Here is a 22,617-nt window from a genome sequence, read left to right on the forward strand (position 1 = left end):
CCGGTCGCATTCGGACTTGCTGCTTCTCAAGCCTGCCTGGCACTGTCAGCTTCTGCCTCTGTGTAATTCCTTTGCCTGCTCGCTGGAGTAGCCCAACTCTCACCTGCGCTGCCAGGAGCCCCTCTTCTCTCTCCCGCCTCCCCCAGCTCTGTGAGGTCCTGGAGTGGCTCAGAGTGCTGGCCTTGGACCTGCAGAGCCCACGTCCTGGAGCCTCAGATCCAACTCGCTCGAGTGCAAGCACCGCGCCCTTGACTGTTCCTTGCTTTACTAGAAAAGTTACTGTTGGGGTAAAAGGCATGATTTTCTGATTTACTTAACAATGAACTCATGAAGGTTCATTATGCTATTTTCCCCGTTTATGTACATGCTTGAAAATGTGTGCAATAAAATGTTAGAAAAAATTAGGAAAGTAATATTAGGAAACATATATTACACCTGCCTTCCCAGGAAGGTGCCAGGAGTGAACGTGTGTGTGAGTGTGGATATCTCCCCTAGACTAGGAAAACCCCTAAGAAGCCATCAACTCAAATGCCCAGGCAGCCTGGGCCCCGCAAAGCACACGTGGACATGGCTGGGTTCCCACTCCACTGACAGGTGACCTCTGAACCCTAGACTCAGATACCCACCTGCCCTCTAAAAGCTCCCTTCAGTGCCTAATGGGCATCTCGAACTTTCTGGGCCAAAAGCCAACTCTGGGGGTGCCCCAAACCTCCACCTCCCACCTTCCCATCTCAGCCAGGGCAGTTCCATTCAACCGGCCCCAAAGCCTGGTATCTTCCCCCATCTTCCCCTAATCTCTCTCACACATGCATGCGTGTACATGCACACACCCTGCACATGCACACACACCCTGCACACATACACAGCCTGCACATGCACACACATGAACACACCCTGCACACAACCCCTGCACACACAGGCAGCTCCACTTCCACTTCAGAACATAACCCCCATCCGACCTCTTCTCAGCACCCCCACAGCATCATCTCTAGGCTGAATTACAGTAGCCGGCGTCATTCCAGCAGGTCTGCCTGCCTCTACCCATCAATTAGCAGCTACAGCATTTTGAAAAGCCAGTCAGACACCCTCAGGACTCTGTTCAAAACCCTCCAAAGGCTTCTGAGCTCTTTAGGGGGCATCCACTGTGCTACACTATCTGCACCTGCGTCTGATCCCATATCCTGCGGTCCTCTCTCCCCCCACCTGACGGCTCTGGTCTCCATGCGGTTCCCCAGACACCACGCCCCTACCAGCACAAGGGGCCTTTGCACACGCTGTCCCCTCACCTGGAAGGCCCAGCCTAGATATCCACCACACTCGGCCCCTCACTGCACTCAGGTCTCTGCCCCAACATCACTGCAGTGGGAACATCCCTCGCCCCACCTCTCTCCCTACCTTATCACCACTGGACACACCGCACACTTACTTGTCCCTGGCCTGACGGCTCCAGGGGAACGCAAGCATTCTGAGGGCATGGGGCTCAGTTTCCGTTCCCACTGTTGAGATGGCCCTGTGCACGGTTGGCTCTCAAATACGAAGGAATGAATTGTATTTCAATAAAGATGATGGTTTCAGAGGAATTCTGGTAGTATCTCTGGGATAATCTCTAAGAAGCCAAATGGCTGAAGTGGCTTGATGCAGGCTGAATTCAGAATTCTGCTCTTTTCCTGAAATCTAGGTTATGCATTCCCACAACACTGGTGGGCTTCCTGGGTGGGCACCTTGGACACACCTGCACAGCCTGGCCCTGCAGGCTTGGCCCCTCCTCTCAGCAGGTCTTAGTGGCCATGTCTCCAGGGCAGACAGCAGCAACCTGGCCCTGTCCCCTCCAGACCACACCTGGGTGCAGCGGGGAAGCTGCCCTCTACTCCCCCAGTGGGAGTCGGTCTAGAAGACAGAGGGGCATTAAAGCTTACCTGTCTCCTACTCATAGCTGGTGAGCTTTTCCCTTTCTTGTGTGACGGCTGATTCATTTAGAGAGAGAAGTCGCTGTTTCTGGCTCCTCCCCAGGACCCGGGAGGTCAGCCTCTGAGCGAGCGCACGGCACCGCTGCACCCAGAGAGAATTACTGGCGGATTCCCGTGCAAGCTCAGGGAACCCGAACACCCCCCTCGGCCACAGCTGCTGCCTCACCACTCTCAGATTCCAGAATCTCAGAGTATTCTTGTGGTGGCCTTGCTGCCAATGATCTGCCTTGAGAAACCATTAAACAATAAACCAGCCCAGAAAAAACAACCTAAAGTGAGCACGTCTGGATGCTTCTCTAGCAGCCTGGTGGCTGTGGCCCGTGACCTTGCAGAAGGAAAGCCGGGGTCTGGGGGAGGAACGGGCTTAAATACTGGTCTTGGTTCCTCCCTTGCAATCCATGCATGCCTTAAGATGACTCATTCTCCACATTTCATTATAACTGCTAGAGTATCATGTTGATTTCATCAAATTTCTCCAGGTTTAGGGAAAAAGGCATGAGTTTCAACCTGCTCCTGTGACTCCAGCCACCAGCCTCTGTTGCCAGAAACTCGTCAGCTCTGCCCCCCTCACTGCCCAAGCCTCGGTGTGTTCCAGAGGACCACGGGACCCAAAGATATCCCTGCCCCAGCTGACTGTTTCTCCTGAACCACCTGAAACCCAGCTCCCTGGGCTTTGGACACAATTGTTGTAATGGGAATGCCTTTGGGGACAAGGGATAGCAGAGACACCTGGTTTTCAAGGAGTCACTCTGATGACCACGGGGTTGACACCCCAGACCCCTCTCTCACTCCGAAAGCAAAGCCACGGAAATTGGCCTCCAGGTCTTGACCCGGCTGGTCTGGGCAACAACCCAAGTGGAAAGCTGACACGTGACTGATGTCCCTGCGGGGCACTTCTAGGAGTGGCTTGGCAGGGAACGCACAGGCCCCTAATCTGGGGGAGGTCCAACCTACACAATGAAATTCAAACCTTCCCCCCGACACTGGCAGCAGGACACATCCTCCCCAGCACAGAAATCCGATGACCAGGACCTTCCGTTATCCACTGTGGAACACGAGAGGAACGTGCTGTCCCGTGGCCTCCAAGGCGGGCTGCCTCCTTTGCAGGGAGGAGAGAGCGTGGCCCTTGCAGGGCACAGTGGGCACGTCGGGGATTAGAGACTCTTACCAGTGCCCATGTGGGGTGCACGTCCCTAAACAACTGAGTTCAGCTCAGGAGGCGGCAGCAGCGTGGAGGCAGCTGTGCGTCTGGGTGAAGGTACGAGGTACGAGGCAGAATCGCGCAACCCGGTGCCGAGTCTGAGAAAGGTGGGGCCTCCCTGGGGCATTCCATCTACCTGCGACCACTGCACAGCCGTCACCTTAGTGAATATCTACCGAGCACCAACCTCCAGGAACAAGGCTCTGGCTCAAAGCTGGGGACAGGAAGAAATGTAAGAGCTGGTTTTGAGGAACCCGTATCTGAAACACACACAAAGAATGAGAGACGTGGAGAGGAAGAAGAGCGAAGGTTCTCCGTAGCAGGCACCAGGGTAGTGACCTGCACACGTTCAAGGCTCACCTGTCTCCGACTCAGACAACCCAGCAGAGACTCACGGAAGGGCCTGAGCAAGGGCAGGCACTCCTTGTTCCCTCCTCCACTGTGGGAGAGAGACGGCTGGAGGGGTCGCAGCAATGACCGGGGATGTTTTCACCGGCCAGTGACAAAGTGAGAAAACCCGCATCTGGGGAATCTCCCAGGCAGGTCAGGGAGAGGACCAAAGGGAGGGTAGATACTTGTCCCCCAGACCTTCTTCCCACCTGACTTCCCCCCTCCCCTGGACGTGACCCCTGGCTGTGGGGTTGTTCCTCCCAGTGTGCTGCACTGATCCCACCATTTCCCCAAGTTCAAAGCAACAATCCCAGACTCTTCCGAGGCGCCCACAGCCTGCAGGAGAAAACCCAAACTGCGTGGCTTGGGTTTCCAGCCCGCCACACCTTCCTCCGTACACCCCGCACGCTCGCCAAACACACCTGCTGTTTCTTTAAAAACATCTCCCGACCTTGTGCCTGTCCTTCTCCCGACCTCCCCTTCTTGAAGACCCATCAGGGCTTCCAGTTTCTGCTCCATCAAGCCTTCCCGTCTGAGAATGACCCCCTGAAACAGCACCTTTGCAAGTGGAGTCCATCTCTTTTCTGAGCTCTCCTGGGACACACGGTCTCTTCTCTGGGCGTTTACTGCTTTTACCCCAAGCATCATGGCTGTTACTCTGCTGTTGTTTTTCCTTAGTTCCCTGACTATACTTGTTTCCTTGAAAGCTGGGTGCTGGGCTGCTCTGTCTTCATAATTTCCCAGCACCGAGCCCAGCGCACGGCCTACGCAGGTGCCTTGTGCCATCTGTTGAACGGATGAATGTTTCCTTCAAACATTCACCCAGCATCACATGCACTAGGGACAACCAAAACCACAAGGGAATGCAGGACCTGGTCTCTTCCCTCCACTGCTTATAATTTAGAACAACACATGAAACCGACACCACAGGAGAGAAGGTGGGGGTCCCACCCTGTCTTCTGGGCGCGCAGGAGACTGAAGCCCACAGACATCCCCGCTCGCTGTCCAACACGTGCCAAGGTCGCTGCTCGCCACCCACAGCGCCCCTCTGTGCCCCACCTGCTGCTGAAACCACAGCGAGCTCAGAGACTGCCCAGTATGCAGCCTGTCGAGCGCTCACCAAGCACGGGGCTTGGCAGGAGGCTCATCACGATGGTTTGCGGTCTGAATCACATGGGAAAGCCCACCCACCCGTGCGGCACGGCTGACAGCAGACAGGCTGTGAAGTGGGACCTTGTGATCAGCCCAGACTAGAAACACTTCCAAGCTCTGGGCCCCAGCCAGGGACCAGGAAGAAACAGGGCCATTATCTCTGAAGATGAGAGGTCCAGCCATGTGATGGGCTGGCCAGGGGGCTGAAGTCTACTCCCGGCTCCCACCTGACACATCAATCAAGACCGCATACGCATCAGCAGTAGAAGGATTTGTGCTTTCCAAACAAACACTAGTCACTGATTTACCATCTTCCTTTTAAAAGAAATCAAATATTTAATAATTCTCTTTAAATCAACTCACCTTTTACAACTTGTTTACTTAAAAGGAAGCTTTCTATCAGTACCTTAGATAGACTATCTTGATATATCTTTTGTAGTAACATTAACTTAAAAGAATTTTTTTAAGTGCTTCGTAGATACGACCCTGGGAGATGCAGAGCTGGCTGGCCCCATTCATTCCACTGATGAGGAAACGGGTTTGTTTCTTATTAAAAGGAATTTTCCCTGAGGTTCAGATTAAAATGCTGGACTCGGACCAGCCAGAGAGGGGGACCAGCTTCCAGGGTTAATGCTGTCCCCAGTTCTCCCAACAGTTCTCGGTAGTAACACACATGCCACATTTGAGGCTCATGCTCAAGACAGGAATTTAATGCCGTGACAACACGACAGGAGCCCCTGAAACCAAAGCAGACATGCAGGTGTGCGAGGGCCCTTCCCAAACCTCACAGGCAGGAAGCGGGCCAAGCCCACCAAACAGCACAGCTGAGAAAGAGCCAGCAGACACCCAAGAGGCCTGACATATTAAATTAACCCCATGCAAACTGTCAGTGGCCTCAGGGATTGCTTAGGAGAGAGGACTCCGCAAGGACAGATTCCCTTAGTTACCGTTTTAGTTCAGCCAGACCTTCAGCCACAATGGAAGGGAACGATTGCAAGTTTACCCAGGATCTGGCATCTAGCCCAGTAAGCAGTCAATAAAATTCGAGGGATGAATGAGTGAATTTCTGAAGAGCTACCATGGCCATGAATTATTAACCAAGATATCTAGAGCAATAAGCCAATTACAAATCCATACTTCACCAACATTTATTAAGGGCACAGAATTCATGTCCCTCCTTCCATCCAACTGTCCCTAAGTATATCTGTCCTTAGGAACTCAAAGATGTAGATAAAGTGTTTACAATGATAGAGAAATGGAAGCAGCGTAATTATGCAACACACAAGCTTGAGGGCACCATACGTATCTCCACGAAGGGTGACGTAGCCATAAAAATTTATTGTCTTAGACTATTCAGTAGAATGTGAAGTCCATACAATGTGATATTAAAAAAATTAAATCCATAAATTTTATAATAAAGTCTTCTTCCATTTTGTTTTAAAAAAATGTACATCCCAGCTGGGCAAAGTGGCACATGCCTGTAGTCCCAGCCGCTCAGGGGGCTGAGGTGGGAAGATCACTTGAGCACAGGAGTTTGAGACCAGCCTGGGCAACATATAGAGACTTCATTTTTAAAAATAAATATGTACATACATATAAAGATGAATAAATAAAAACAAGAACGCTTGATAGAAAAAGAAGAGTAAATTTCACACTAAATGCTTGCATTATCTCTAGGTGGCAAGTGTACAAAAAAATGTTTTTTCTTTAAAATTTTCTTAGTTTTCCCAAGTTTTCTATTTCTTTATAATAAAAAGAAATGCATTTTATAAAACAAACTCCCATTCTTAGTCCTAAACATCAAGCCTGGATTCCAGCAGGTTCTCTGCGACTTTGCCAGGCCCTCTTCTGAGCATAAGAAAAGGGACGCCATCTGATTCTGGACACTTGCAGACACCTGACTGAGCACCTGTGTGACGGGGCACCAATCCCAGCGGACCTAAATCTAGGCTTCCCAGCTCCAGCTCTGCGATTTGGGGCAAGTCATTGTACCATTATATGAAAGTGAAAGGTACACCTGTCTCTCGTGGCCTTGTTATCTACTACGTAGGGGACGGGGGCCACCAGGTAGAGGTGAGGCAGGAAGGCCAGGCCCAGCCAGACCCACTGGGCGTAGCCTGAAGCTTTGCAAGGCCAGTACCTCCCAGACCCTGCTCCTCCCAGCACGCTTCCACATTTTTGCTACTATAAATGGCACAGCAGTGACCATCTTTATACCTAATCTTACTCCGCATTTTGGATTATTTTCTTAGGACGACTTTCTAGTAGAGTATGAAGCAAGCCAAACGCTTTCCTGGAAGGTTGTGGCAATTTATACTCTCGACAGCAGCAGGTGTCCGCTTCCCACACTTGGCCAGCAGTTCAAGAGACGCTTTGCTAATCTGACCAGTGGGGGACAGAATATCAAAGCTTAAATCCACTTTTCTTTGACCGTTAGTCAGAAGATTTTCAAATCTCTACTACTTATTTCCTACCTTGTGGACTATAATGTTGCATCCTTTGCTCAATTACATTCTAAAATCTCATCAAATCAGCTGCAAATATCTTCCTCACTCTGTCTCCACGCTAATCCATTTGCTAACTCGATAAAGTCTCAATTATGTAACCATATCAATCTTTCCTTTGTGATTTCCTCTGGAAGCACAGAAAGGCCTCCCTTAATGAAAAATTTGATAAATATTCACATCTATTCTCCTTTACTTAAAAAATGGTTTGTGTACTGACATTAATGTACAAGGAATTTATTTTGCTTCTCAGTGAGGAACTTTACAAAATAAATTAGCAAACAGATAAGCAATTACTCCTGCATGAGTTCCTGAACAATTTGTCCTCTGACTGATGTGATGTCATCTTAATGCATTTTAAATGAGTATAGACACTAGAGTCTGAATTGGGGCTGTTCTGTGTCATTAGTCTCTCTATTTTTCTAACATTAACCCTTATTCAACTACAGTAGTTTTGCCATGTTTGGCTACATGGAAGGACTAGTTTCCATGTACCAATCTATTTCAAAGTCCCACTGGTTATTTTTACCTATTTTTTCTTCCAAATGAACTTCAGAATAATGTAATAAAATGTCTCCACACCACTTGATTCCCTCAAAAAGGTAATCCCACTGGGATTCTTTTTGGTGTCGCATTGGTAAGAACAATCTCTATACCCTTTCATCTTTTCTTGCAGAAACATGGTAGGTCTCCACTGATTCAGAAATGAGTCCCAGAGCAGTGTGGGGTGGAGGCTGCCAAAAGTTTCCTGCAAAGGGACAGAGTAAATTAGGCTTTAGGGGTCACACATTCTCTGGTACAAAGACTCAGCAATGCCCTGTGGTCCTACAGGAGCCATAGACCAAACACACTAAGTAAATGGGTGTGACTGTATTCCAATGAAACATTATTTATAAAAAAAAAAAAGCAGGTGGTGGGCCACAGGCTGCCCCTCTCTGGTGTCAAGGCTACGAGCATGGAGGCTCTGTCTGGAGTCTGGCTGGCAGACTCAGAGCTTGGCACCACCAGTCACCAGCTGGGTGGCCTAGGGCAAAAATCACTTGACCTTGAAAAGGTGTCCTCAACTGCAAAATGGAAACAATGAGGGCCATCATGAAGATGCAATGAGACAACACAGTCAGGAAAAGCACTCACTGCAGGGCATAGGCATAATCAGCATCTAGTCAACATTAACTAAAAGCAGTAACAATAACTGCTGCACCACACTGGCACTTCCACTGGCAACAACTGTAGCAGCAGCAGCCCTGGTAGTGGGTAGGAAGAGATGAAGGAAGAGAACGCTAAGTGTTTTCTTTCCAGAAAACATTTCCAGAAGCTTAAAAAATTTCAAATTTGGGTTTTGATGTTGTCATCATTGTGAATGCCATCTCTTTTTCCCATTATATTTTCAGGGGATTTTTTTGCTAGAAAAGCAAAGTCATTTAATTCTATATCTAGGCATTTTAAATTCAGTAAGTAAAATCTTGTTTTAAAGACACCCATTCCTCTAAACCTGCCCCCCCTGCTCCGGGGCAGTCGGAGTAGGCCCCGCTCGGGGGTGTCGGTGTCACCGTCCATCCTGTTCCCTCTCACTGTCTCAAACAAGAGGGTCTCCCTTGGAGAACTTCTTTCCCATAATAATCAATTAAAAATCATATACCACAATAATGTTGTCAAAAAGAATATTTAACTTGTTTTTCTCTCTCTTTTTTAAAAATTCTATTCTAAAAAAAGAAGTTAATCTCGAACACAGTCTGGGGCTCTGGCCTCAGACCTCTCATCTGGGAAGTGGGAGCTGAGCCACATGGTCCCTGAGACGCGTCCATCTCTGTGCGCCGGGGAACAGGCCTCTTCCTGGCACGAGATGGCAGCAGCAGCAGCAGAGCGTGGTGACAATGAAGTTCATCCTTGCTGCCATCAAGCCATCGTTCTCACACAGGACACTTTCCCTCTGCCCCCAAATCCAGCCCATCAAGTCCAGTCAGTGCCGACTCCAGTTATCTCAGTCCGACCCAGACTCCCTCCCACCTGGTCCCCGCTAAGCACCCGTCCCTCACCTGTCCCTCACCTGGCCTGCCAGGCTCCACTCCCTCCACCCCCAGCCCTGCAACCCCTCTCCTTAGAGCAGCCAGGAGTCTTTCAACAAACTGGGTCTCTCTACTAGGGCCTTGGTGGCCCTGCGTGACCTTTTCTCCTCTCTGGTGTAGAGCTTAACTCCTTCCTGTCCCAGGATCTGGCACTGGCTGTTCCCTCTGGTGGGCAAGCCCTGTGCCCCCCGAACTTCACTTGGCTGACTTTTGCCACTCAGCTCACAGGCCGACACCACTCATTCAGAAAGGCCCACCTGACCACTCGCCAATGCAGCCACACTCACCCTGTTCTGTTTACTTCTTTACGGTACTAGACTCCATCACCTTTGTCTTTAGGTCTTGTCTATCTCCTGGCTCCCTCTGGAAGGTAAGCCCCATAAACACGCTCTACCTGTTCCCAGATGTGTGCCAGGTGTGACTTAATCACTAAAGAAAACGGGTTAAAAAGAGTAATCTAAACCCAAAGAGAGCGTCCCATACCGAGAGATTTCTAGGACACCTGGTTCTGACCTCCCTTGTCCCAGAAGTACTTCACTGATGGAAACTAACAAAAGCCATCTAAATTAGCCAGAGTCATCTCTTTTTTTTCTGCTTAAAATTTTCAGGAATGTTTGCTTACAAAAATCATTGAGGGATAGGGGAATAATTTTCCTATTCAAAGGAGGCAAGCTTGCCCCAGAATCATTCGCATTAGATGCTACGGTGTTACGGTAACTTCGGTGTTTAAGAAGAAGGTGGCAGCTTTTTGCCTCCATCTGCCCAGAGGCTGACCTGGGAGAAAAAGTCTGTCCCGTCCCCGTTACCCTCAAAGGGACGCAGGGATTGCTGTTTGACATGTTGCTCTCATCCCCTCACCCTTACTCACAAGCACCTGAACTCTTGTGGAACAAACTCGCGGACATGACCTGATCTAAACGACAGGAAAGAATCACCTCCCCTGCCTCCCCCTGCCCCCAAATCCCACCGAGGGTCTGGCAGTAACATAAACTACCCAGACGCGGGAACACAGTGACCCGGTGAGCTCCCTCTGCCCCACCCTCCCGGAGCCACTGAGATCTGGCCCTGGACCCCAGAATTAGACCCCGTAACTCACTCCTGCACAGGAGACTTCTACACAGTGTTTGACAGGACCCAGTGCTGTCTGCTCGAATGGACCGCTCGGAGTGTCACCGCTGCATTTCAGAAAGAACCAAAAATTGAATATTGGCAATTTAATGTGGGCCGACCTAAAACCTGCATTCCTAAATAATTCGTTACAGACCTATTCATAAATGCGGTGCTGCCTATAATTTCCTGAGAGGGATTTTAAAGCAGGGGGACAGACAGGCAAGACTCCACCCATTAGAAAACGCATTGGGGGCTGGGGGGCCCAGCCACATGGCACCCCCACACTGCTATGCGGGGAGTGAATTACATGGGCCTTTTGGAGGGGCAGGGTGGCCAAAGGCAGCTTGCAGAATTATCAGTGCCCACCTGTATTGACAAAGGAATTGACATCCAGCCATTCGTTCTAAGAAGATGCATGGGAAGAGCTGTACACAAATGCTCGTGATAACCCAGTGCATGAGGGTGAAAGTGGGTTAATAAATTCCGATCTACAGATGACAGAGAGGATTTTAAAATATGAGACATGTTAATATATTAAGTCTTAAAGTATTTTACCAAGCAATATAAAACATGGTTTCAATTCTCTTCTCGTACACGAGAAGGACATATAACCCCCTAAAAAGGCAAACAGAAACTTGCTTCGGGAAGTGAGATCTGGGTGATTCATGATTTAGGCTGGTACTTAGGATTTCTTTCTGTGTTCCCTAGATCTTCTGAAGTTGCTGTGTTCTACTCCTGGGGGAAATGTCAGGTGCCATCCTCCTCCCTCATAGACAGAAACCTTGTCTCTGTGCCCAGTCTGAAGGAATGGACGAACGAAAGGACAGGTGGATGGGCGGGTGGATGGTGGTCAGAGGGTGGTGCTGAGGGTGGGCAGCCCCCCAGGCCCCGCTTGGCTTCCAGCCTCACTGGACAGCTGCTCACAGAGGAGGGTGTCTCCCTCCAAGCACAACAGAACATTTCACTATAGCTAAGCACAGAGCCCAAGCAACCCATATGCAACTTGCCTGGCCTTCCAAATCTCTTCTTGCATAGAAGCAGCAAAAACGAGGCCATGTCTTATCTTCATTCCTTGGACGCACTAGTATTTTCAGCCTAAGCGTCTGTCTGTGTGGGTACGTCCATCCCGGCAAGCTCCCCAGGCCCAACACAGAGGACGCTGACGCTGCCCCCTGCCCTGATCCCCCAGCTATGATGACTAAAAACCTCTCCAGACCTTACCAAATGTCCCCTGGTGTGGGGCACCCCCCCTAAACTATTGCTCTAATCTGAGCTTCTTAATCCCAGACAAATGTGTGCCCCTCAAATCCCTGCAGCGTGCCCTGCAAGTGACTGATGCTGACGAGCACAGGGACCCCTCTGGGCCCGCCTGTCTGCACCTTCCCTGCCCCTGCCCAGCTCAGAGTCAGGCCGTGGTCTCTCTCGGGCAGCACTGTGTGTGAGGGGAGCTGAGGGAGAGCTGCCCCGGACGAGGCATTACTCCCGAGACAGGATGGACTCCTAGACGGTGGGCACCTTTGTCTGTTCTCAGCCTGCCCCAACCTCCTGGCCCCTACCACTTGGGTCCCCAAGAAGCTGTCCCCCAGCTCTCCTTGACCCACCCCTCTCAACGCACTGTGGAGGATTCGGGCTCCCCCAGAGAGGACAGCGCCCGCCGCGGTTGCTGACACACTCTCACTGCTGACACTGGACTCAAACCATCCTTGCCTTCCCCACAGTGCCCTGCGGAGGAACCAGACTGCCAAGGGCAGCTGCAGAGCACTGCCACAGGCTCTCTGGAGCTAGGGCAGCATTGCAGCTACCGGCTCCGTGACCTGGGGAAGGCACCTGACCTCTGTGCCTCACTGTCTGGTTCTGCCAGGGGGGTGGACAGCAGCAGCTGGGCTCCCGCGTGAGACGACACGGCACAGTGCGAGGCCTGGGGCCCGGTGACTGCTCCACAGAGGTCGGAGGTAAACTGTTCATTGTGACCCAGCTCGCACACGGGCCCCACACTGTCCTTCAACAAGTGATCTGAGTCTGCGTGAGACACACCCTTATTTTTATGTGGCCTTTCTTCTTCCCAAGTGCACCACTGTGGTCTGGAATGCAAAGAATTAAACCAGGTTGGGTTGGGTTTACAGGAACTTCATTAAACAAAGTAGTAGATTTCTTTATAAACCACTGAACACTTCATAAATTTTACCTCCACTGGCAGTTATGACAACCACGGGCTGCACATGGTGAAGGTTTAGTGATGCTCAGTGCACTGTACTGGTCCCCAATACCTGCACACAGGACCTTGTTTAGAAATAGGGCCTTTGCAGATGCTAAGTAAAGTGCTTGGGGTGGGCCCTCCTCCAAGACGACCGCATCTTCATTTATAAAAGGCAGAAATGTGGACACAGAGAGACTGGTACAGAGGGCAGGTGACGTAAGGATGAGCGAGGTGGCCAACTATGAACCACGGGGGAGGCCCAGGAACCCGCAGCGAGAGGAGAAGGGCAGGGCAGGTTCAGAAGGAGCTATCTCTGCTGACACTTGGTTTTGGATTTCTGGCCTCCGCAACTGTGAGAGAATGAATTTCCACAGGGCAGGACACCTGGCTTGTGGTACTTTGTTGTGGCGGCCCCAGGAAACTCACAGGCCTCCCTAGAGGCTAAAACAGAAACATGTTTGAACATACATCCACCCCTCAGTGTGTGTGGCCCCCGCCTTGGCAAGCCTCTCCCTGCTGCGCTGGGTCACAGCAAATACAACAGGGATTCCACGTGGAGCCCAAAAGGCAAGCGCCCGAAACACAGGGAACCCTCCATCCCAAACTCGGCTGCTTGGACACCTGACCACGCTTCCCTGCGATCCCGGATCTGCAGCCCCCGCGCCGTCCTGCTCACATTCCTGAAGGATGAGTCTGAGGTCGCAGGCAACGGGTAATCACGCTCTACAGCCAAAGTATGATTCACAAAACCTCGCTACGTCACCTCAAGGGCCATGCAAAGGCATTTCTTCATGGAAACCAAACAACCGAGGCTCCCAAACAAACCATCACTAAGATACTGGAGGTAACTAACTCGCGTGGGGCACAAATGGGACACAGCAGACAGTACCCACTTGGCGACTGTGGGCAAAAGCAGAGGAGGCTCTCGGCCCCTCAGAGCAGCTACCTCGGAAGCTCTCGAGGCAGCGCTGACCCTGCCAGAAAATCAAGTTCCTCTGGGGGGCCCAACCAGTCTGCAGCAGCGTATGCACCAACTAACAAAATAATTACCAATGCAAATAAACGCCCATACATAGTCACAGTGCTGAGATAAAAAATGTCCCTGAACAGAAACGTCCAGCAGCCGGCAGAAGCTGTGTGGAAAACCAGCTGGGGGCAGGAGATCAGGCTGCCCAGAGACTCAGGGAAGCAGCAGCCCCACATCCTAGGTTCCTGCCGGGTGGTGGGGACGAGGGGCTGGACCTTCTGTGCAGGAAGGAGAAAGGGCCACAGCAAATCATGCAGGCCAGGAAGAGCCACTCGGGCAGCAGAAGCCTGAGGTCTCATCTCCCACCATGGCCAGACATGCCCTGTTAATCCACATTTAGGGTTTCAATGTGTCTTCAAAAAACAGTAATTCTGGGAGAAGATCAGGGAATAGAAAAGAAGCATCTATTTTTCCTGGGAGCCTCCTCCCCAGTGGGCTGGCCGTCTCTGCTGCCCGGGAGGTAAGCTGTGTCATCACCTGCATTTAAAAGATGAAGACACGCGAGTGTGCACACTCAGCATCCCACCCGGCCCCGAGGCTGAGGCCCGGAGAGGCACAGCCCTGCTCCCTGGGCCCTGTGCACCTTTCTGGCATGGCCCTTGGCTTTCTCACCTAATCCTTGGTAAAATATTAAAAATTCGTCAATGTCTCCTTCCTCCTGCTCCTTGGACTGCAGCAGGGACTAAGCTGGGGAGGTGGCACAGCACAAAGAAGGAAACAGGGGTTTGGAGCTGGGTGGGAGTGTGGACGCACACAGAGGAAGCAAGGTGGGTGAGAGCGAGGGCTGCAGGCTGCACCAAAGCAGCCCACGGGCACGCGGTCCCGCTGGCCAGGCAGGTGAAAGAGGGAAACCATGAGTGTGGGGTGGGTCAGGCCAGGCCTGCAGGCACTTGGGTCCCTGGAAGTATTAATAAAAAGAGGGCCCTCCCTTGCAATGCAGAGAGTCACCGCTCCTGCTCTGACACAGGCGCACTTTATTCAGGTGGGACACTCGTATGTGAATACAACAGCATTGAGGACAAAAACTTGGCAGATAGCTCGGGCATCCTCCTTAGCGGCCGTTTATGGAAGTTTACAGAGCACATTTGTGAGTCTCACCCTGCTCAGCCTGTGCAGATGGAACCGGTCAGCATGACCTGCCCGTGGGGTCCAGACACTGGGTCATCGCTGCGGCTGCCAGTCACTGAGATGTGTGCACAGAGGTCCAGCCCTTCCCGCCCCAGTCAGTGTCCCTGCCTCTTCTCTCGGCCCGCTGCCCCTCAGGTTACCCTGAACCGCTGCCAGCACCCCTGGGCACCCAGACTGCAGCAGACGGGGAGCTGCCAGAGTTCACGGAATGTCCAGCATCTTCAAACCAATAAGCTGCTCCCTGCGTCCGATTACAGAGTCTGGGGTCACCAGCCCTGGCAGCGCGGCTCCCCCGATGAGAGTACCTGAGCACTGTACTGTAACTGCTTACTGAGTTGTGTCTCTCCAGCCCAAATGGGAGCTCTGGGCTTGTTCTCTGTGTCCCCAGCACCCACTGCGGGGCCAGAACATGGCAGGAGCTGCTCATCAACACAGTCAGCCGCAGGAGGGCTGGCGGGCTGCTCCAATCCTGCTGTGTATGAATGAGGAGCTTCTTTAGAGCTAGACTTCTCTGGTTCAAAGCCTTCTTCACGTCTGTCTGGTGCAGGCTCACGTCCTGGACACCCAGGGATACCAGAAGTGGGGTCTCGCTTCATTTCAGTGCAGAGGAAGCACGTTCATTAGGGACACAGGTGCTGAGCCTTCGCCAGGAGCAGGAAGGAGAGGAAGATACTGCTGCTCTTAGCAGGTTTGCAGAAAGGGCAAACACACAAGCACACTGCGACTCTCTGGATTCTCTTACCTCTGGCGTGCTTAGCGGCACATCTGTCCTTCCAGCAATCCCGCCGTACTGGAGCGAGCCTCTGAGTTTTGTTCCTTGCAAGTGGAGGGGCCGAGTGTCTCCGCTGGGTGGAGGCCCAGGGCAGACAGGACACATGTGCATCCTCACACACAGATATCACCTGCAGAGTTGGGTTTGTGGGAGACAGAGCACGCTGGGGCGTGGGCTTGCCCTAAGTATCAGTCCCTAAGTGCTAACGAGGCAGGTATATAGTACATGAAACCATTTCTATGTAAACAAACCCAACCGCGGGTCAGTTGTGAAGATCAGGCTCTCAGCTATGGGGAAACAGTCTTACGCAAATCAGCTGATATCTAGACAATCCCAGAGACCACAAGCTGTCCCTCCACCTGCCCCTCGTAGGCAAACCTCAGCCCAGAGCGGGACCCCAATGCCATGCTGGAGAGGTAGAGCTAACAGGACCATCAGAAAAAACCAAGTAGCCATCGGCTCCCATTTTTTCTTTTATAAATCAAAGCACACATGAGCAAACCCTGTGTGAATCACTGCGTTTTCCAGTACAGCCTCTGCTGCCTGTCCATACCAGAGATAAGGTGGAACGCAACCGCAACCTACCCGACAGGTTTCGCACGGGGACAGTGAGTTCACCAGGCCTGCGGCCTTAGGATAATTCTTGGCTTGTTCTCCTTGGAGTTATTACAGTGACGAAAGGGGAGTAGCTTGTGACCTGGAGCCAGAGGACACAGCCAGAATCAAGGATAACTCGGAGACGCTTCTCTCCTGTCTCCAACGAAAAACTACCAGAAGTGCATTATTCTATACAGGGCGTGAGAAAAAGAACCAGGAGAAGAGATACCACCTACGAGGAGAAACCTTACAAGAAGAGCCACCTCCAACGTCTCTCTGTCCTCTGCTTTACTTTGTCATGGTCCCTGAGCAGGCTTCTGGCTGATTCTTCCTGGCATCTTCTCCCTGGCCCTCCAGGTCTGCAGCAGGAAGGCCGTGGTGCAGAGCATGGCTAGATGGCCACCCGGCCTGGAGCGGCGCTGGGGCCTCCTTCGCACAGAGAGGCTGCCCAGGGCTGCGCGGCAGCTGGCCCGGGAGGCGAGGCGGGCAAAGGGGCTCCTTCCTTCCAGCTTATAAACCTCCCGCCTCCAGCCCGGCACCGTTCTCACCCAGGGGCTTCCCTCCGCATCTCTGACAGCCTCCGGGACCCCCCAGCCACACAGCTGCAGCTGCTCCCTTTCTCCCGAGGACATGGCTTGCAGGTCCTTCTTGCCTTCCTTCAGAGCTGTCCCTCCTCTGCCCGCCCTCGGTGTCCAGTGTCCCCAACGTCCATCCCTGCTCTGCTGGTCCCCTTGCTGGGCGCTGTTCTTGGGCGCCTGGGTCACATCCACGGCCACCCCAGGAATGTGCTAAAGGCCACCTAGTCTCTGCCCATACTGAAACCCATCTCTATCCCATCCCCCCAGCACCACGCTCCTAACAGCTGCCCCCCCACACCCAGCTCTGATGACCACAGTCCCTCAAGCTCCACAAGCCTGGCCTCACCTTCCCTATCCTAGCAAGCAGCACCACCTGGAAACTGTCATCCTAAACTCCTCCCTTCCCCCTAAAAAGGCCATCAATGCTTTAGTTGAAAGAGCAAATTTTTTCTGGGAAAGAGAATCTGTCTTCGCTGTGGCCGTCCTGTGTCCTGTGTGCACAGGATGTTCAGCAGGGTCCCTGGGCTCGACCCTCCAGACGCCTGTTGGACTCTCCTCCCCGAGCTCTGACAACCACACATGTCTCTGCACTGCGGGGAGATGGGGGGCAAGTCACCCCGGGTGGGAGCCACTGCTGTAAAGGGGCAGAGAGTGAACATCTTGGGCTTTTTGGGCCATTTGATCTCAATTGCAACCTGAAAGAAGCAAGGGGTGCGCTGGACTCCAACTGCCATCTGTCCATCTGTCCATCTCCGCTCTGTCCTGCCACAGGGACTCACCTGTCTCACCTGGGCTCCCCATCCCCTGCCCAGCTGCCTCCAATCAGCCCCTCTGCTTATTTCTCAGGAAGACAGAATCATTTCCACTGACTAGGGAGGTGACACCCTTCACTGTGGCCAGGCCCTGTGCCACATGCTTCACCTGCTAATTTAAATCTCTCAAGCAGGTATGGTTAGTGAAGACAGTGGATGTGGAGAGTGAACTTGTCTGGGTGCACAGAGGCTGAGTGGCACCCAACCTTCATTATTAACCACAATGCCACCCTGCCATGCCACCGCTGTCACCTTGCACCCCATCTCCCTCTGACCAGCCCCTCTGTGAAACCATGGGCAGAGCACAGGAGGGTGGGAGCTGGAGGGTCCCAGCGGCTACCCGGCAGCACAGCAGGGCACGCCCACTCAGGACCAGGCCTGTGTCCTTGGCCTCGTGGGTCCTGGTCACAGACCTATGGGACGCTGGCCCTGCAGAAACGCAGGCCGAGCACAGCGAGGCGGGCTGAGTCTCACACGGTGGCTCTGCGCATCCTGCAATCCTGACCACCCTTTGCCACCAGAGTCCTCTCTGGAATGTTTGTACCACAGCTAAAAGTCCATGAGAAATAAAAGCCACTATGCTTTGTTTCCCATAGAAATATTCCCCGAAGATCTCGGCCCCACCCAGTCTTTACCAGCCCCACAGTCTGCTGTGACTCCACCGCGCAGCAGCAGCCCTTCGGAGGCTTCCCGGAGATACCCACTCCTAGCCCAAAGGAGAGGAGAGAAACAGCCCTGCTGCAACAAGGCAGGAAGGGATGAAGACGACCACCCTCCCCCACCCCCACCTGCTGTCCTCTCCCTACTTGGCCAGCGAGTGCCCCCAGTTCAGAGCGGGCCCCATCCCAGGTCCCTCCACTCAGCCAGCCCCGCACGTGCCCAGACGGGTGGCTACCGCGCAGGATTAGTGGCTGGAGCCAGAGGGCTGGGGCTGGACAGCTGCAGGGGCGAGGCCAGACCCCACCCACACAGGGGTCAAACCTCACTGCGGCACCTCCCGTGGCCAGGAACCCAGGCCGGCACACAACAGCAGGATTCCAACTGCAGGAGCTAAAACAGCGCTTGCTCGGGGCACCCCACCAAGCAGGCCTGCCTGGGACTCTGGGTGGCCAGTGCTGGCTTGTTGACAGGTCATCCTTCCCAAAGCCAACACGCTCTGCCTCTCCTCCCGTTCGGCCCCCACCGCACTTTGAAGACTCGTGTTGAACATGCAAAGCCTGGATCCCAGGGAGGGTTCAGTAACATTTGCTTGCCTTGGAGCTCTAAAAGGCAGACAGCAGAAGCGAGGCCAGCCTGGCGCGCCCAGACACAAGGGCGCTGAGAAGGTCAACGACCATCCGGGAGGGGGCCCACCAGCCCTGAGTAGCTCAGGGTGTCAGGAGAAGCTCGTTAAAATGCAGGTTCCTGGGCCCTGCCTTAGGGACTCAGTAGGGACAGGATGAGGTATCACTCAGGGTCTCAACAGGCAAGGGACAATTTACTACAGTGAATGGGGTACAGGGACTCCTGGGGGTGGGGAGTGACACCAGGGGAGGTGGGAGGCAGAAGCCTCTACAGGAACCTGGCGGGGACAGGGACCCTCAGCCCAGAGAACCAGAGTCAGCCCCAGGCTGCCCCACCTCCCCCCTCTCCCCTGCTCACCAGGAGGAAGGGGAGCCCCCCATGCTGCAGCCTTTCCAGACCACTTCCTGGACCAGCACACCAGGTGCAGCCAGGCCTGGAGGGGCAGACAGACACAGGTCAGCACAGAGGTGGCCCAGGAAGCTGCTTTTCACAATGCACCTCCTGTGTGATCCTGATGTAGGTGATCAAGGGCCCCACACCTGGGCAAACACCTGGCCTAGGTCTGCAGTTGACTGCCCCCCTCTCTGTGAGCAGTGACCTCACCACTTCCTGGCATTCCCCTGTTCACACACAGGCCAATCTGCAGGGGGATGGCACCAAACTCAGGCCCTTATGTGACAGTGACCGATGCCGGCCCGAGCCAAGGGTGAATGCCTGGCTTCCTAGGGAATCCTAAAATACGGGGGCAGGCGTTGGGGGAGAGGCAGTCAAAAGCTGGGGGTCTCTCAAAGAACTTGGAAATAAGAGAACACAGTTCTTAGAATAAAATTAGAAGGTCGAAATACAATGAATCCTAGCAGCACTAGACACAACAGTCAAAAGGTGGAAACCACCCAAGCGTCCGCCAGCAGAGGAATGGATAAACAAAACGTGATGCATCTGTACGACAGAGTATTGTGCAGCCACAGAAGGGGATGGAATCCTGTTACCTGCTGCAGCATGGATGAACCTTGAAAACATTAAGCTAAATGAAGGAGCCAGTCACAAAAGGCCACACACTGCAGATTCCATTTACAAGAAACATCCAGAACAGGCAAACCCACGGAAACAGAGCAGATTAGTGCTGTCAGGAGCTGGGAGGGCAGTGCCTGCTCGTGGGTTTCCTTCTGGGTTGATGAAATGTTTTGGAAATAGAGGTGGTGGTTGCACAGCTTTGTGAATATACTAAGTATCACTGAATCATGACACTTTAAAATGGCTAATTATATGGTTAGGTGACCTTCATCTCAATAAAATTTTCTACAAAATAATGAAACCTCGTAAAGAAGCCAAGTCTCCCTTTAGAGGCCCAGTGCCCCTGAGGCCACTTGGGCGGTGACAGGCCCAACTTAAGAACGTGTCCGTCAGAAACCCATCTGGGGCTCAGATGTTCTGTACATGCACTGAGAACATCTGAAAAGAAACCTTCATAAAGGAGACTGTCTACACCGAGAGAGTATTTTTGTCATCATGAGGAATAAACTACCAGAGGACGGAGGGGCTGGCCAGGCAAAAGGAAAGCCAGCAACAGGAGTCGAGGCAAACTCCACCCACGGAACAGCCGGGAGCAGCAGTCGGGCTCAGGCACTAACTGGGGGTCTCGGAGCCCTGGGTCCCTGGGGCAATGCACCCCCATGGGGGCAGTGCCTTGGGCCATTTCGGGTGGGTTTTAGGACTCTAAAAACCCAACTGAAACTGGCCAAGCAAAAACAGGAACCGACTGGGGTCCCCCAAATCAACCCAACAGAAGGACAAGGGCAGGGCTGGCCCTGGGGCCACCTACTTGCAGACACTCCACAGCTCCCGGCCTCCAGCTCCCGTCACCGTCACTGGGGAGTCAGCCTCTTTGTGTCGCACCCACGTCCCCCATCTCCCGGTGTGGGCATGTGACTGGGAAGGCTCCACATGCCCGTAACTGTGGCCTCTCATTCCCACTGTACAGATGGGCAAACTAAGGCACTACAGAGCCCAGTCAGCAGAGCCACACAGCTGTTAGTCACCAAGATTCGACCCCAAACCAGACAGTGTAGCTCCAGAGTCCAGGCTACACGGCACCAGCACCACACAGGTGAAGTGGGAAGAAAAGGGGGTGGTCTTCCCAGCAGACAGAACAGCCATTCCATCCCACAGAAGACCCTCATTCTGCTCAAGCCCCCACCCATCTTAGTGAGGATACACTATCTGGACCCCCAATTAACCCTCTTCTTTATGTCAAATTAATAAATCGGTACCCTGGCCTCTGTGGCCTAGGTTTGTGGGATCTAAGCCCACCCCAGAATCCAGTGTGTGAGGGCCAGACCCTCGCCAGGACAGTGTCCCCTGGGTCACGCTGGCCCTGCCACCCGCCCAGGGCAGCCCGGGCTCACTCAGCCTGGAACCTATTCATGTGTGGAGGCCTGAAGAATTTTTACAGGAACCCGGTGTCCCAAGTTGGGCAAACTAGTTCACAGCGACTTACACACAGACCTGCCTCCTGGCAGACGATCCCGCCCCAGCAGGTGGAGGCCAGGTTCAGGTTACACTGGGTCCTTCCGAAATCAAGCTGGGAATCTGGTGTTCAGCATTCCTGTCAGAGCTGCATCCAGACCCTCCTCGGATTCTGCCACTGCCGGGCAGCTCCTTCCTCTGCAGGAGGGTTCCAGAACCCTGCTTCGCCCCCATCATCTGAGCCCAGTCCGTCTGCGCTGGGGACCCCGTGCGATGGTGCTGGGGCCACAAAAGTCCTGTTTGGCCCAGCCCTGCCAAGCGTCTGACCTTGGTTTAATCGCTGCTCAGTTTCCCTGAGGCACAAGTTTCCTCACCTGTACAAGGAGGCTACTGATGCATACTGGGCCCGACCCACCTGTCCTTGAGAAGATTACTCAAGACACAAATCTAAGAGACTCTGCCATCTGTAAACCACTGCGCAAAATTTAAATATGAAACAAGCCTAGAGAATAGTTCTTCGCACACCGTGTAGTAACAGTTCTCTCCCTCAGCTTCCTCTATGCCAAGTCTGACTATGGCCCCAGAACTGCACCATTTAAAACCCACCCTCCTTTGACAGCTATCTCATAACCCCCTGCAACGGCAGCACGTCGAGGCCTGAATACTAAGTGGCCTGAACAGTTCACGAGGACGACTCTTTCCAGTCATCTGTCGAGAGATTACCTGGACGCTGCCCCTTAGCCTGGACCCTGGGTGTCTACTGACCACCTAGAGAACACCTGTGATTTTCAGGTGTTGTACAGGGTGAGACCAAGTTCGATGACAACCCAAAGACAATTTTCATGAGCCAGGTCTTCCCTACTCTGAAGCTGAACAAATAGTATCTGGACTTAATGAAAAGCAAATGAAATAAAAAAATAAATAAAGGGAAGAAGAGTTTTACTGGTTTCTGTCAAGTGTCATTTGGGTTTTGGCTGAGCACTCCAGCCAAGACACTCAGCCCCGGTAGATCCTGCCTCAGCTTATCTTATCTTGAGTTCGATAAGCTCAGCTCAGGCCCTTCTCCAAGTCAGTGGCTGTGAACATTTTTGAGGGTGCAAATCCTTTGAGGAACCTGGTCAAGGCTGTGGGCTCTCTCTCTTTAGAAAACCAGCTATACCTGTAAAGTTTTGCATAATGTCAGGGGTTTCACGGATCCCTCTCAAACGGCCGTGCTAGGGCCAGGAGCCCAGGACAAACGCACCTGCTCTGCTATTGATAACAATTATGTTCAAAAGCCCAACCTAGACCAGTGCTTGTGGTGCTCCAGCAGCGGCCACCCCAGGTCACCCTGGAGCCTCTGTCAACACTGTTTATAATTAATTTC

General features: G+C 52.8%; 1 protein-coding gene across 6 annotated transcripts in view; it reads right to left on the reverse strand.

The window, feature by feature from the left end:
- The window catches only part of SH3BP4 (SH3 domain binding protein 4), a 109,088-nt gene that overhangs the window by 45,233 nt on the left and 41,238 nt on the right, over positions 1 to 22,617 (reverse strand). The window contains exon 1 of one of the 6 annotated variants that reach the window (XM_045558876.1): positions 15,485 to 15,638. The exons of 4 other annotated variants lie outside the window; for them this stretch is intronic. The gene's annotated coding sequence lies outside the window, so the exon portion shown is untranslated. Of the gene's footprint in view, positions 1 to 10,376; positions 10,432 to 15,484; positions 15,639 to 22,617 lie in introns of those variants that run through there. One more of the 6 variants, XM_045558875.1, reaches the window with a different exon arrangement.

The sequence above is a fragment of the Lemur catta genome, chromosome 8, assembly GCF_020740605.2.
Source record: "Lemur catta isolate mLemCat1 chromosome 8, mLemCat1.pri, whole genome shotgun sequence".
NCBI lineage: Eukaryota > Metazoa > Chordata > Mammalia > Primates > Lemuridae > Lemur > Lemur catta.